Genomic DNA, 16,878 nt, shown 5'->3' on the forward strand with positions numbered 1-16,878 from the left:
AGTCAACACTACGTATTTAGAGTACGATTTGGGCAAGGTGTGGGAGGTAGGGCTGTACTAAACCCAATGATGTAGGTGAAGGTAGGCCGACGACCGACGTCCGTGACATAGCAATAAAAATATCGCTGTACTTGCATGTTTAGGGGGTCAATTCAGGGAACTTGCAAAGAGTATCGTTTTGTTTTCAATACTTGGTATGGTTTCACACGCCAATACTTGTTAAGGGGTGCATTTTCAGAAAATGGTAAATACGTGTTTAGGGTGCTTTTCGAGACCCCATGGTCGCGCACGGTATCCACTGGAAGCCCCCCCCCCGGGGGAGCATGAGATTGAGAATTTGAATACAGTGAGCAGGCAGTGGCGTAAAGAGCCAACATAAGTTTGAAAAGGTCAAACAAAATGTAGAGGGATTTTCCAAAAGGTCGCGAGTCTGATCGAGCAATAGTTTTGAAAAATATTCAAAAAAACAAATTTGTGATAAATGTTGACGATATAATTTGACGATATAGTTATTTTAAAACTAATATATTTCACCACTTTCACTTTCCTTTTCATTTCTCTCTTTGTTCCTGGCATTTAGACTTTATTGGGGCGATGGGGGTGAAAGCCGAAGCCCTCCATCTGCAAGGAAGAAGGAAAAATATTTCTTTTTTTTTATAAATCATTGAAGGGATGTTCCAGGCTGAAAATAATACGATTTAAACAGATCAAAGAAAAATCAAACAAACAAAACGCTGAAAATAAAAAAAAAATCGGACAAAGAATTACAAAGACCTGGCATTTTAAAGGTTTGCATTATTCCGGTGAAACAGTTCTAGGCATATCTTCAATGAACATATCCTCACTTGTTCTTTTGTATTTTATTAAAAGAAATTAAATTTATTCAAATGTTTTCTATAATCGTAAAAAAAAACATGGATTGACAACTGAATTACTGCATAAGATAGTTGCTGCACATATAAGGGATTCATTATTCACACGTGTATAAAAAAATGAAACAATTATATATCATCAATAACATCAAAAAAGTAAGGATGTAACATCATCAGCCTACCTGATTAATTTTCATGACGAAGTTCGTATACTAACTGTTCTCATAAAATATTGCGTTACTTTAAAATTCAATATATCCGTTATACTCGATTTATGTGTTTCATTTTGCATGTTTTGTATGGCTGATGGGAAGCACTTTTGGATAACTCCTTCAAAATCTTCTTTTTTTCTTACATATTTTCTGGGGAAAATGTGACCATAACTAAGAAATGATGAATATCAAATTCCAGGAAATATTCATTTGTAAATAATCATGACCTGATTAACAATCTACAGCAGTTCATAATGTACATTATGTAACATTATTTAGAAGAAAATAATTGTGGTTGACGCGCGCACCATGTGGAGTTTTCGAAAAAGTAGATAGAGGAAGACGTGAAATTATTTAGGGGAGGAAGTGGATAGTTGATAGTCAAGGAATTTTTGGTTAAAATAAGCGTAGTCCCGAAAAAGACAGTAAACCAGAAAAGGTTGAAGAGGTTTGAGTAGTTGATAGATGAGTCCTCCTGCTCAGCACTTCATTCGCCGACTCAAGCTAGCATATCTTCTCATTTATCCAATAATCCAACTACTCAAGCCTCTTTAACTCTTTAACCTTTTCTGTTTTACAGTCATTTTCAGAACTACACACATTTTCAAGAAATATGATTATGGTTTCTGGTCTTGACAGCTATGACATAGATTCCATATGTTGCACTGTAAAAACTGCGGTGTTAAAACTGACACCAATTGGTGTTAATAGAGGACCACACCCTGAGGTGTTATCCGGGGGGGCCACTTACGTTGACGAGTGGATACCATGCGCGACCAAAAAAACACGTAAAAAGGATGTCTTTTTCACGATAGGGCACGTTACGTACGTAACGTGATAAGGGTGTCAAAAACACAAAAATAATGAAAAAAGGGTATCTATTTCACTAGGAAAATTACGTGTTTAGGGTCGAAATTGTCGGGATGATAAAACAAAATTAAAATGTTTTATAAAGGATGTCCTTTTTGCCCCAACACTTCGTGTTTAGAGTCCGATTTGCACGAGGTGTAGAAGGTGGGGTCGTACTAAACCAAATAAGGTAAAGCCGACGACCGAAGGACCCGTAACAATAAAACATTCCTGTACTTGTTTAGGGGTTCATTTCAGGGAATATTTGCCAAGAGTATCGTTTTGTTTCCAATACTTGTTAAGGGTAGGGTTTCACACGCCAATACTTGTTAAGGGGTGCATTTTCAGAATATGGAAATTACGTGTTTAGGGTGCTTTTCCAGACCCCATGGTCGCGCATGGTATCCACTCGTGAATGGAAGTGGCCCCCCCCCCCCCGGGGGTGTTATACACCCTAGAGATTTAACATAACACTAAAGAGTGTAAATGTAACAACAAAAGGTGTTGTAATAACACCTATAGATGTAAAACTAACACCACCAATTTAACACCGGTGTAAAATAACTAGTGGGGTCCTCTATGTTCACCGGTTAACACCACAGTTTTTGCTGTGTGCTCGAGTAACTAGCGTTCACGCGCGTTCGTGATATCGGGTCCGGTCTGAGCCTTTTATGGGCGACCGCGCGTTTGTTAGCCGACACAACCAGCATGCATTGGCGAACCACTTTCAATTTGTCATTCGGTTTTAGTCTGAAATGTATTCATTAAAAGGTTAAACGTTATCACACTGTAATAAGATGGAAAAGGGTCATATCAAAGGTATGTCTCACAGAGGGACATGTTCGTCAAAAGACGCGAGGCTTACTATGATATGTAATTGCCCCGTCAGCGGCGAAATTTGTTCATGTTTGACAATGGAAATGACAATTTTTATGCAGAAAAGTGCCATCATCGTTTACTTTTGTCCTTAAATAATTAATCCTTTTCTACTTTTAGAAGGGTGCATGGGGGGGGGGTAAATCTCGTTTTGCCCCTCCCCCCCAAAAAAAAATATATATATACATATTTGGGCGGGAAGAGCCCCCCCCCTCCCCGCGTCCGGTGACCTTGATGAGGCGTGGTCTGACTAAATAAACTCTTATGCCTCTTGCGTCGCGTGTACAAGTACCGACAAAAAAAAAATCGCTACCGGGCCCTGTTTGTAAAGCTAATCTATACTTAATGAAATTCAATAAAATACTTAGAAAGGTCAAGTCCATCCCAGAAAATTGTTGATTTAAATCGATAGAGAAAAATAAAACAAACATAACACTGCAAATTTCATCGAAATCGGATGTAAACTAAGAAAGTTATGCACAACTCAGCGATATGCTAATGAGAGAGTCATTGATGTCCATCACTCACTATTTCTTTTTTTTTTATTGTTTGAATAATACAATATGTCAATTTTTATATTAAAATTTGACAATAAGGACCAACTTAACTTAACCTTAAACTGTTAAAATAATGGTAATTCCACATGTTCAGGGAGAAATAAAACTTTGTTTCACTTGACAAAGAGGAGAAAATTAGAATATTTCATATGACATATAATAAAATACAAAAGAAATAGTGAGTGAATGACGTCATCAGCTTGCCAATTTGCATACCGACCAGAATGTGCTTTGTGAAAATTAAGCGAAACTTTAAAATGTCATAATTTTCTTATTTTACATCCAATTTTAATGACATTTTCAGTGTTTTGTTTGTTGGATTTTTTCCCTTTTTTTCAAATCAACTTGGACTTGTCCTTTAGAAAATAAAAAGAAACACATGCACTTGCATCCAGTTCCAAATTTGATTTATTGAGATTTAAAGTAACACAAAGCTACAGAACATGAATAAAACGTGCACAAAATATCGTAAGGATGAACAAAAACAAGCCAATATGAAAATGATTACAGTCGCAATTTGATTGTCATGAACATGTGCTATCGTTTGATAAAAGACCTATAACTACTAATGTAATAAAACAACATGTGATTCAGAGTGGACATGTAATTATAACAACATGCTTGACGGCCTTGCTATTTTTTTATAATGATAATGACTTCATGTAACCGACAACTGACAATTTTCGTTTGTGGCCCACTATTATGAAAAAACATTGGATATAGGCTATACATCCGCACGGGTCATTTTTATTAATTTCCAGCGAAGGTCAAATTTTGAAATATTGTTTGAAATATTGTTTTGAGTATCGGGGACGACATTGAATTTCATTGTCATTTATTTATGATAATGAATACAATAATATGAATCTCATGCAAAAACCTTAAACTCGAAAATATGTACCCTTTTATTTGATCTATTCTATTAAAGTCACAAATAATACTTTAAATTACTAAAGTAACAAACACTTGAATTTAGTTAAGCCAATTCTATATACCAGTGGTCCAGCATAGCATAACGAACGACCCCTTTCATGGGAAGGGTGCTCTATCACTCAGCGAAATTATATCATAATTTGTTTTCCAGAAGAAAAATTTAAGACATTAAGTTTCGTGACTGGTTTAACTTCTACTACTCAATTTTGTTTTGTTTTCCTTCTTCTTTCTTTTTCTTTATTTAAACGTAAAATAATAAGCATATCTGAAATGAAAATGATTAAAACTGTATTGAAATCATTTCCTAAAGGAATATGGAACTTTACAGAGAATTTTTTTTCTAAAAATATACAATGTGTAGATAAAATATAATTTAGAACCACTTTTATTTACCATGGAAGCAATTGATAGGCATATAGATATAATTATATTTTCTTAGTGCATGAATACTTTATATTATTATAGATTAGTTAATTGGAGACATAATACGATATTTATAAATAATTGATTTCCACAATCAAACCTAAATTCATCATTTCCACAGGAAAAATACATATTTTGTTTTTTATTCAATTCCTTACAAAATTAAGAATATTCTATCGGTATACATTATAAAGAAAGAAGTGATGGATCAGTATAGGCATAATAGAGCTTGGTTTCATTATGAACATGCATTTTTTGTGGTGTTGTGTTTGGACCTGAGAGGACTACTCAAACTGTGAATTATATTTGGTTCACTTCGAGGTTTTAAACCTTAAATGGACTTTCGAAGGCTAGGAAATAAAAAAATATTACATTTGGCAGTTCTCCGTGAAACCATGTTGTTTATAATCAGAGAAACTTATATGAGAGGATTTCAAGGCATTTCGACGAAAAACGTCAACAACAGGGTTATTTTCATCTGGTATTAAAATCATTACCAGAGTTATCTTTGAAGGTCACAGGTGAAATGCCATCCCATACAAGAATTATTCATCGGAAACATTGGTGGCGGAAGCATCCAAATTTAGGGGGAAGGAAAATATTTACACCCACCTTCTTCACAGTCGGCTGCTAAAAGCTTATATTATTCAATTTCTGTTTAGGGTGTGTTACAACCGATAATGTCGCACCTTTCGCAATCATCACGGACGCTAGTATTAGGGTCCCCTAACACAAAAGTTAACGCTTAATCATACACTTGATTTTTAAGATTGATTGTGCATTACAGTCAATAGAATCAAACGTAGAAAACTGCTCTACGATCAATGCTAAGCTTTGTGTAACAGGGGGGTTACAGGCCCTACAAATCTGCTTTTCGTGTGCAAAATCCCTTTCCGCGACACCCGTACCGCATACGGTGCCGGGTAAAAATGGCAGAGGTAAAAATGGCAAATGTAAAAATGGCAGAGGTAAAAATGGCAGAGGTAATAATGGCAGAGGTAAAAATGGCAGAGGTAAAAATGGCAGAGGTAAAAATGGCAGAGGTAATAATGGCAGAGGTAAAAATGGCAGAGGTAAAAATGGCAGAGGTAATAATGGCAGAGGTAAAAATGGCAGAGGTAAAAAAGGCAGAGGTAAAAATGGCAGAGGTAAAAATGGCAGAGGTAAAAATGGCAGAGGTAAAAATGGCAGAGGTAAAAATGGCAGAGGTAAAAATGGCAGAGGTAAAAATGGCAGAGGTAAAAATGGCAAAGGTAAAAATGGCAGAGGTAATAATGGCAGAGGCAAAAATGACAGAGGTAAAGATCATGACATGCTAGATCAGCAAGGACAAAAATAGAGCCTTTCCAATTGATATCAGTCATAATTATTGACCTTGAATGGACTCCTATCGACAAAATAAGTATTATGAACTGATGAGATTTATTTTGGGATATTTTTCATCACTTTTAATAGGTCTATACTTTATATCGTTGATATTATTAAACATTTTCATGCCAAAATAATTTCCATAGTGAGTGAAAGGATTTATCTTGGCCAGTTCGTATAGTGGAACAGCACTTAATCACACATACCAAACGAATTGAAATGTAAACACCAATGTGCGCTATCATTAACATACTGAAATAGACGAGTTCGAGATTTATTTGAACCACTTGCATAACTTTGATAACAGAAAAATAACAAAACGTTCTGTAATAAAAGTAATTTTAAATATTTCAACATCATAACCGATCCGAATAAATATTGATGTGATACGTATTTTAGTGTAATGTGAATTATGTAATAATAACAACTAGTGCTCATTTTTCAGAGTAATACCTCATTGCAGCTAGTCCAAGTGGATGTCAGGTTCCTTAACTAGTTTCTATGGTAATGGGTACCGCATAAATTTTGAAATGTGTAGCGAATCAGGGATTTGAATTTCTAGGTATTTCTTAGGTACCATTCTATCGACCTGTTTTAAAGGGGAAATTCACCCTGACAAATGGTTTACGGTAAAAATAGCAGAAAAAAATATTTTAGTGAAGGTTTGCAGAAAACCCATCAAAGATTAAAAAAGTTAGGCTATTAGAAGCTTGAGTTTTTGATCTGTGACGTCATATACCAGTAACTACCCCGTATTTTATGCACCAAAATGTCTACTTTTCAATTTCTTAATCAGTGGTTCATGGTTGCTAAAAAAATCTTTCAGGAGCGGATGCAAATTGTTTGTATGATTTCATTGATATTTTTTGTTACACCATATATGGGAAAACTGCTCGCAGATGACGTCCCCATTAACATCTATAATTCATTGATGGATTCCCTAAAACCCTCACCAATATCATTTTAATAAACTTTATGTCAGTGTGAATTTCCCCTGTAATGGATTAAGTACAATATTTGGGATCCAAAGTGTTCTTCAAATTTGAATATTAGAAGAGCGATTTGACATGAGAAGGTCGTGTATGTAAGTCCAGGAAAAAATACCAACTCAAGTGTTATCCTTTTTACCTCTGCCATTTTTACCTCTGCCATTTTTACCTCTGCCATTTTTACCTCTGCCATTTTTACCTCTGCCATTATTACCTCTGCCATTTTTACCTCTGCCATTTTTACCTCTGCCATTTTTACCTCTGCCATTTTTACCTTTGCCATTTTTACCTCTGCCATTTTTAACTCTGCCATTTTTACCTTTTCCATTTTTACCTCTGCCATTTTTACCTTTGCCATTTTTACCTCTGCCATTTTTACCTCTGCCATTTTTACCTCTGCCATTTTTACACCGAGCCCCGCATACATGCATGTATATTACGACTGATGGCTGGAGATATTCAAAATGCAGGACCTAAAATAGATTTATGACATGGAGAAGAAAGTGGTTTTTCAAACAAATCGAGAACATATTGAGTGAGGAAAAACTTACTGAATGAAGGCTTAAATATAGATCATTACAGTCCATCGAATCGATATTACATTTAATGTGGATTATTGGTGGATCACTGGCAATTGATTTCATGGATAAGATCAACCTCTCCAGCCGAACATTTCGCATGCGTTGATATGTACACATCATATGCGATACCTTTGAACTCGTTTCCTTTGTTTCTTTGTTTCTTTTGTTTACTCCTTATACACAACGATATGCCTCTTGCACACGATGTGAGCGGCATTATGTTTTACATTCCCCAGAAATGGGGATTAGATTCAAATTCCGGGGGGACCACTTCCATTGATGAGTGGATACCAGGCACGACCATGGGGTTTCGAAAAGTACCCTAAACATGCTAAACAAGGGAAGCAATTCTTTTCCAGATTATGAAAATGCATCTCTTAACAAGTATTTGGCTTGTGAAACCCTACAAGTATTGAATATATATCCCTTATTTCAGCATTTTAAACATCGTTTTGACACCCTTATAACGTTACATAGGCCTATATACGTAACGTACCTGCCCACTCTGTCCCCTTTTACGGGTGGTCGCTACTGGTATCCACTAATCAATGGAAGTGGGCCCCCGGGCGGCCTCTCGAGCTCTAGGAGGAGTCAAATGTGGCTTTGGAAAGTCGTCCTCAATCGGATAAATCGCTGTTACCATAGTAGCAACCAGAATTTTGCACACGAAACGCATATTGAATGTTTCCGTCGCAGATGCGAAACGAAAAAAAAATCTCATGTCACACAATTTGCATTGCAGGACTGAGTTTTACGACCATGATGACGGCCCAAAAAGTCCCTTCCAAAGTCAACGACCGTTGTAAATAAGCGTCCGCGTCCTCAAACGAAAGGTCGGGAATGTCGCACCAACGCATAATGTCGCAGCAACGCATAATGTCGCAATCTGCGACATTATGCCAAGAGCGTCCGACGCATAATGTCGCAGTCAACGCATAATGTCGTAGTTTTTCTAACGCATAATGTCACATGTCGCAACGCATAATGTCGCAGCAAATCGTTAACGCATAATGTCACATGTCGCAACGCATAATGTCACAGCGGTATTTTCTTCAGGACTTGAGCTACAGATGAGATATAAAACATGCTTTTACTTAGTATTTTGAGACACGAAACAGAGAATGAAATTATTTTGAAATCAGGATTACTCTTTGTATGGATATTTGTCGCTTTATTGCCATTTCGTCTACTGCCTTATCCCTACTATCGCATGGTCTGATATCATTTCGTCTACCATTAGTTAGTCAACTATCAACATAGTCCAATAACCATTTCGTCTAATTACCATTTCGTCTAATAACCACTTGGTGTACTCTCATTTTCGTCCATGTTCCATTTGGTCTAACTTCAGTTGGTTCGCTATCACTTTGTCTAAACCCATTTCGGCTAACAATCATTTGGTATCGTTGCCATGGGTCCAATCACCATTAGGTCCTATCACCGGATCTAGGACAATTACCCCCAGAAAATCACCTTCCGGACAACCACCTCTTAACATTTAGCCTCCGAGGACATTACCCCCCCCCCCCGACAATTACCCCCGAGGACAATTACCCCCGGACAATTATCCCCTGGACAATTATTTCACAGACAATTACCCCCCCCAGCAAATGCCCCCGAGGACAATGATTCCCCGGACAGTTACCGCCGAACAATTACCCCCGGAAAATCCCCCCACCTTCTCTCTGGCATCGAATCAAGTGTAACCCCAGGGGGGAAGGGGGCACTCGACCAAAAAAGTGGTAGGGGTGTGCCGCGGGCGAGACAAAAACGGGGTCCTTGAAACGGATTGCGAGCGTGTCAGTGCTGATGCATCCCCTGTGGAACGGACATGCGTGCATGATGTAGCTCGCCCGGCGGCACGTCCGCCGGGTGCGCTCGCACAGAGGTGATGGTCGGACAGCGCTCTGCGGCCGCATTTCACCAAAACTGCAGATCACTGCAGATGTAGCAGATCAATGTGACCGGAACCGCGTAACGAAAAATATGACAAGCTTGGAGCGGATTTCTTTCTTCTTTTTTTCTCGATAAGAAGAAAATGTTTTGCCTTGGAGCGGCTTTATTTGTTCTTTTTCTCAATAAGACAAAGATGCTATGCCTTGGAACGGAAATTTGAGAGTAAAAATGGGGGTCCCCTCCGCTGCACATTATTATATACTGAGTGCCCCCCCCCCCCGGGCGTGAACCATTATAATGGTCTGGGTCGGTGGCATAGGTTTTCAATATATTTTCTACTTTATCTTATGTTAATAACTTTCTCTCTTAATCGCTCTTTCTCCCCTTTTCTCGCTCCCTCTCTCTCATTTTCTTCTTTTTCATTTTTTCTTCCTTTTCCGCCTCTTTTCTTTTTTTGTTTAGCAATGCCTTCTGCATCATGAAAAATGGGGGTGGGGGCTTGCGCTATATAGCTACGCACATGTACATCAGAAAATGTGTAAACTGGCCCACATACTAAGTTTTCATAGAACAATTGAACATTCATGAAAAGACACGATTAGACATAATAATCACAAATGCCTAATTTCTCTGGTTCCAACTGATCTGATTTTTCTTGATTCTTTGGGTTTCAATTTCAGGAAAAAATCAGGAAAATAGATAAAACATTAAAAAGACATCTTCACAGGTAGAAATATTGAAAGTCGGTAACGCAAACCATCAACACTACTATTGACAAGAAGAACATATAAACGTGTTATTTTAAAACAATTCATCTAACAAGAAGCTAAGAATTATGAAACAATTGGTGCACATTCCAGATTAAGATGTGGCTTTAGTTTTAATACAGTAAGCAAAAAAAATATGCAAAGATAATATACACAAGAACGCCTTGTAATTTTACTAGGCCCTAACTCTGTGCACTCCCTTTGTCTAGGGGGTTATTGTCCCCGGGGCAGGGTAATTGTTCTCGTTGGTAGTTGTCCTCTGGGGTAATTATCCGGGGGTAATTGTCCTCGGGGGGAGGAAAATTTTCCTAAGGGGTAATTGTCCGGGGGTAGTTGTCCGGGGGTAATTGTCATCGGGGGTAGTTGTTCAGGGGGTAATTGTCGGGGGGTAATTGTCCAGGGGTAATTGTCCAGGGGTAGTTGTCCGGGGGTAGTTGCCCTAGGGGGTAGTTGCCCGGGGGGGGGGGGTAATTGTCCTCAGGGGTAATCGTCCTCGGGGTAGTTTTACAGGGGGTATAGTTGTCCCGGAGTAACTGTCTAGGGGGGTAATTGTCCGGGCTGTAATTGTCCTCAGGGGGTAATTGTCCTCGGGGGGTAATTGTCCTCAGGGGGTAATTGTCCAGGGGGTAATTGTCCTCGGGTGGGTAAAATTGTCAGGGATTAGTTGTCCGGAAGGGTGATTGTCCGTGGGGTAATTGTCCTAGAGCCAATGATTGGACCTATTGGTGATTGGACCCGTGGCAACGATACCAAATGAGTATTAGCCGAAATGGATTTAGACAAAGTGATAGCGAACCAACTGAAGTTAGACCAAATGGAACATGGACGAAAATGAGAGTACACCAAGTGGTTATTAGACCAATTGGCTATTAGACCAAAAGGTAATAGACGTAATGATATTGGACAAAATGGATATTGGACCAACTGAAAAAAATTCAATTACACTAAATGATAATAAACACAATGGCTATTAGACCAACTGGCAATTACACGAGATAATGATTAGACGAAATGGTTATTGGACTATGTTGATAGTTGACTAACTATAATGGTAGACGAAATGATATCAGACCATGAGATAGTAGGGATAAGGCAGTAGACGAAATGTCAATAAAGCGACAAATATCCATACAAAGAGTAATCCTGATTTCAAAATAATTTCATTCTCTTTTTCGTGTCTCAAAATACTAAGTAAAAGCATGTTTTATATCTTATCTGTAGCTCAAGTCCTAAAGAAAATACCGCTGTGACATTATGCGTTGCGACATGTGACATTATGCGTTAACGATTTGCTGCGACATTATGCGTTGCGACATGTGACATTATGCGTTAGAAAAACTACGACATTATGCGTTGACTGCGACATTATGCGTCGGACGCTCTTGGCATAATGTCGCAGATTGCGACATTATGCGTTGCTGCGACATTATGCGTTGATGCGACATTATCGGTTGTAACAGGGTGTAGTCCCCACTAATATCTCAAGTTTTAAGTTCATCTAATTTTTTTTTATTATTATAAACAAAATAAGATATCTAATAAGGCAGGCGCGTATTTGTATCCCCTGGGGCCCGAACTGATTTTGGTGCCCCTGTATACACTATTGGAAAAATGGCTTCCGCCCTCCCCCCACCTCACCCCTGAACATGAATCATGAACATAACAGGGTATCCGTCCCCCGTTTCCGTCATCTGTGATCGGAAACATTATATCGATGGGGCTGCAACTCGGAAGTTATCACAGACTTATGCCATATGTTCCCTTTTTGATTGATCTATATACCAAATATTTGATTGATGTTTATTTGCTCTATGCCTGCATGGAATAACTTTAAAGGTACAAACGTCTCACTCCAGAATATTAGAGGAAGGAAATATACTGATATAGTCCGACGTGTACTTTGGCGTGGCTGTACCACAGGGGGGGGGGGGGCTTTTATCTTGCCACAATTAAATTTTTCACAATTTCCACGCATTGAAATAGACCAATTTGGTTTCTTCACACCCGACATGTTATGCCTTGGAAGCCAAACTATATTTTTGGATAAAATCTTTATTCAAGAAATTAAATAAAACATTTAATCTCTTGTCAATGGAGAAAAACCCCATCTCTATCATGTCTATAGTGGACTACTCTACCATCTTGCTGACCAGGAAGGGGAGGGCTCTACCATGGAGAAGGGGTGGAAGTCCAATATCCATTGTTATCAAAATAAATCCAGCCTCATAAATTAGGTTTGGAGTTTTGTATTGTTATGAAGTGGTGTAAATAGATTTCATTTATGATTATCTAAGTGCAACAGATATCATTTGTAGTAAGAAAAAAAGCTACAAAAATAAAGAAATGTGTTTATCCCCCTATAATATATATATATATTGGATATATATTAAATGCAAATATATGCTAATTTGGAGGATTTCTTCTCCAAGTGCAGCATATATAATTTGAAGCAAAAAAAATGAAGGAAAAAAAACACTCGCAAATATTCTCATCCTCCTACAATATCCTTTTTTTTGCATATTATATTGATGCAAATGTATGCTAAGTTGGAGGATTTCTTCTCCAAGTGCAGCAGATATAATTTGAAGCAAGAAATTAAGAGAAGTGCTAGCAAATATTCTCATCCTCGTATAACATCCTTTATTTCTATATTACATGTAATGCAAATGTATGCTTATTAGGATGATTTATTTGCTACATCCACGATATCTACGGGATGTTGCCCCTATCGGACGAAAAGCCGATGGTTTCAATATTCAAGGGTGACGCATGTCACCTTATCGGCACATCCTAGCGCGGGATCAAATGCTTCAAAGATATTGAGTATGTTGATGAGAGGGAACATGATGATGGCTCCGATCATTGTACCTATGGTAGTACAACCTCCGAAGTACATCATAGACACACGAGATCCGCCGTCGTTACGAAGGATCCACCCGATAGTTGCCCGGCAATACGAGAAAAAGAACCCTTGAAAGATCCAAGCTGAAATCTACGTGGAGAAAATGGCAAAGAAAGGGTTGCGATATTAAATCGAAATTATAAACAACTTGATTAAAACGTTATTCAACACGATCATAGAACATGCTCTTGTCTTGGTTTGGATGGATTATGCCGTCAAGTTGCAAGAAAGTTTGGCGCAAAAGTCCTGAAATCAATTTAGAGAAGACTACAAACAGACGAAATATACCTCTCTTCAAGTTTTGAAGTTCATTTAGAAAAGCCTACGAAATATATCTCTCCAGAAAATCATATGATAAAAAAAAAAATGTGATTTTACTCATGCATAATTTCAAAAGAGCTTGAGCTGCTTTGCAGCAAATATAAATCATTACAAATTTTGCTCTCATGTTCCCACGTATTGCATTCACAACTCCTGAGAAAAGTGAATACAATCAAATCACTGGCATACTTATGTCCGAAAAACTCGTTTAACATTCAAGCAGTGGCGTATCGTGGGTCAGGGCATCGGGGGGGGGGGGGGGCACCAGAAAAAAATTGAGTTAATAAGTCAGCGCGCGAAGTGCGCTCATTTAGGAGACATCATCAGCACTGTCAATGGCATATTACTGCGTTAACTATTTGGTGAAAAAAAATGAAAATGTCACAATTTTATTCTTCTTAAAATCCTTTATTGATCATGTTGATGAAATTTTCAGCGTTTAATTTCTCTATCAATCAAAATCGACATTTTGTTAAGGGAGATGTCGCCTTTGGAGATCTCTTAGATGATGGAATTAGATGGATGCATGGTGTGAGAACGATGGTAGGTAGGATGATCTATATGTGAACTTACTATCAAAACTTTTCCCATCGTCTGTGCTTGGAGCGGAAGAGTTGGGCTGAGTGTGGCGACCACCATGCAATACGTGCCCGAGATGATTCCAACAAAAGCTGTCAACACGACCACCAGATTACTCGTGCTCGGTCGAAGCATTACGAATAAGAACCCAAAAGGTACGCTGATTTCAGCAAAACATGTTACCAATATGTAAGTTTGTGATCCGTATCCCCGGAAGAGTAACTCTGTATCGATGGCAAGGCTCCGTATATCAGAGAACTAATCACCGTCAAGGTGATGAAGAGCAATATGTGCTTCTTCGAGCAGAAACCCTTCGATTTATCTGTACCATTGTTATTATTCTCCTTTCTGTTTTCATTAGACTTCAGGGTGTAATTCCCGTCCCCTTCCCTTTGACCATCTTCCCCTATCATCGAATTATTTCCTTCATCATGGTCATCATCATCTTTAACTTGGCTTGTTTCCATTTCTTCGCTGGAGATACCCGAGTCCTCACTGCCGATCTCATCAGAAGAGGGCGACGCTTTAGAAGGTTTCAGTTTCTCTACTTGACTCTCTTCATCTTTACGGCTTTTTAAGCGTAATAGAGCTATTTTTTCGGGGTTACCTTTGCGACCTCGACGACCCTCTAAACAGTTAAGGCATCGAAATGGTTTATCTTCAATTACTCTGTCCTTTTCAGAATTTAAGTCTTCGTCGTACTGGTCTTTTAGCAGGGGATTGCATCTCAGTAGGCAGAAGGATACCGTACTCAGACTAAATAATATGAATATGAATGTGTAATACAAATGCGGAGGGAAAAGGGCGTGTCCATTCTTCTGCACAATATAGGTGGTGCAGTTTGTATTTAATGTGATGTTTCTGATGGGATCTTCCGTGGTATTGAAGAATGTATGATTTGCAATGCATTCGTCATCGCCATTAGAACCTTGGAGAAGAACAACCATACTTGGAATGACAGAGCTAAGTCCTTCCCCTATGAAGTACCAGTTGATATATTTCGGCTTGAGTCTAGAGACGAAAGGCATGAATGTCAGATTGGATGTACTATCGACAAGAGCCATGAAGAAGACCAGGATGAGCAGGGCCGTGCTATGCTCTGAGTCATCAAGAGACCACATAGTGTGGAAGTCCCAGAAGAAAATCAAGCAAAAACTCGCTGTGACGCCGAAAGCTAGAGTTATATATATGGCTGGAATCTCAAGATGTCGATCCCTCGGAGCAAAGTACTGGCATGCGACGAATATCAGCGGCCCAATAACAGCAGCTTGTGTTGCCATGACGAAGTAGGAACCGATCTTGTATCCTTCGGGGATGCCTAAGCTTATGAGAAGTGGCAGTTCTACCCAGAGGCCACCAAGGGATATCCATGTACTCGTACCGAACGATACCACTAGCAATGCTGTAAACGCATCAGAGAACATTGTCATCTAATCTAGAAGCTAAGGCTAAGTCAAAATAGATCGTATGACTCAGGTTGACACATCGGCCTTATCGGCAATTGTGAGCAGAGTAGCTCTTGAAGAAACTTGTTTCTAAATGTTCAACTTCAAATGAGTAAACCGAATAAATATGGTAGATAAAACTTCGTCTGTTGCTCGGTGTTGCCTGTGTCCTTTATAAACGACAGTCATTGTATCAATCTGTGGGTGAGATGAAAGAGAAATGATCATTAAAAAAATAAATAAAAATCAACACCTCCTGCCCGAGTGTTTGTTACTAATTTTTGCATCTGATTATAACAAGATACGGAGAAGGCCACATCATTTCATTCAAATGATCGCACCTGCCATTTTAAGCGTATTCATTTCGTTTCACTTTGCCTTTATTTCATTTTCATTCGATATGTGATTAAGGCACTGACCTCCGATTGGGCCGGGAACAATTGAAAAGTCTCATTAAAATATCCCTGAAGTTGTTACGGAGCTCATTAAAGGTAAAGTTCACCGCAGAAAAATTATGATTTGAATAAATAGAGAAAATCCAACTAGCAAAATGCTACAAATTTCATCAAAATCGGATGTAAAATTATGACATTTTAAAGTTTCGCTTATTTTCACAAAACAGTTATATGCACATCTCAGTGACATGCAAATGAGATAGGCGATGATGTCCATCACTCACTATTTCTTTTGTTTTTTCATTGTTTGAATTATACAATATTTCATTTTTTACAGAGTTGACAATAAGGACTAACTTGACTGAACCTTATAGCATTAAATCAATGCTAATTCCAAATGTTCAGGGAGGAATTATTCTTTGTTTCACTTGACAACGAGGAGAAAATTAAAATATTTCATATTTCACATGATAGTGAAAAACAAAAAAAATAGTGAGTGGATGACTTCATCAGTCACATCATTTGCATACTGATGAGGATGTGCATATAACTATTTTGTGAAATTAAGCGAAAATTTAGAATGTCATAACTTTATAATTTTATATCCGATTTTGATGAAATTTTCAGTGTTATGCTTGTTGGATTTTTCTCTTTTTATTCAAATCAACTAACGGTTGGGGTGGACTTGTCCTTGGTTATAAAAAAAATGTTCTGATTTTATTTTGACTGGTCTTCTAAGAAATCAATGCTAAATTTAGAGTAACGTAGGCCTATTTACTGTCATTCGTTCCCATCATGGAACATACTGGCCTCATGGAGTATGGGGTTCAGGATCTCTGCAGGACCCCCTAAACCACCATTCCAACACCAGTTACCCGTTACTCTTCCCCACTCCAAAACTTCTGCATTATTT

The 16,878-nt window shown here is 38.2% G+C and overlaps 1 pseudogene; it reads right to left on the minus strand.

Moving 5' to 3' along the window:
• Positions 1–11,781: 11,781 nt before the first annotated feature.
• LOC121408247 overlaps positions 11,782–16,878 on the minus strand; it is a 33,495-nt pseudogene continuing 28,398 nt past the window's right edge.

The sequence above is a fragment of the Lytechinus variegatus genome, chromosome 2 (assembly GCF_018143015.1).
Source record: "Lytechinus variegatus isolate NC3 chromosome 2, Lvar_3.0, whole genome shotgun sequence".
In the NCBI taxonomy this organism is placed as follows: Eukaryota; Metazoa; Echinodermata; class Echinoidea; order Temnopleuroida; family Toxopneustidae; genus Lytechinus; species Lytechinus variegatus.